Raw genomic sequence first — 687 nt, forward strand, 5'->3', positions numbered from 1 at the left:
TGAGCTACAGCGCCACTTCCAGTTTTCTGGTGGTTTATTGGAGATAGGAGTCTCACGGTCTCGTCTCTCCTGCCCAGGCTGGCTTTGAACCGCGATCCTCAGATCTCAGCCTCCTGAGTAGCTAGGATTACAGGCGTGAGCCACCAGCGCCCGGCTATTTTAGGAAGAATTAAAGGCACTCAAAGGTTCTCAACAGCAAATCATAAGAAGATAAAAACTTAAAGTTACCTTCATTGTATACACTATGTTGAAATCAACACACCATGCCTCACAAAAATGTACCATTAGCATGTTACTAATTTTTAAAATACCAGTGGAAAATTGTAGACAAAGGTAGAAGTAATAGCTCTCCCATGATTGCACAAAATACTTAAAAGGTGGCAAAATGTCGATCCAATGACTACACCTAAATGTGATATCTTTATTTACAAGTGTGGTTGTCAGAATACAACAGTTGTGTCAATTCCAGGAAGAATTTCTCTTTTCATGATCACTGCATTCAGTGAAATGTGGTATATCTTATCTGTTCAATCTTTCTCACTCAGCTGGGCTAGATTCCATGTACAGATTACATATATATTATTATATATGTTATATGTCATGGTAGTCAGAGCAAGCTGACTCTTGACTTGAACCAATAGCTGCAGGGTTTGAAGGACCAGATCTCAGAAAAGAAAGTGAAGTCAT

The sequence above is a fragment of the Dipodomys ordii genome, unplaced genomic scaffold, assembly GCF_000151885.1.
Source record: "Dipodomys ordii isolate 6190 unplaced genomic scaffold, Dord_2.0 Scaffold10, whole genome shotgun sequence".
Lineage (NCBI taxonomy): Eukaryota > Metazoa > Chordata > Mammalia > Rodentia > Heteromyidae > Dipodomys > Dipodomys ordii.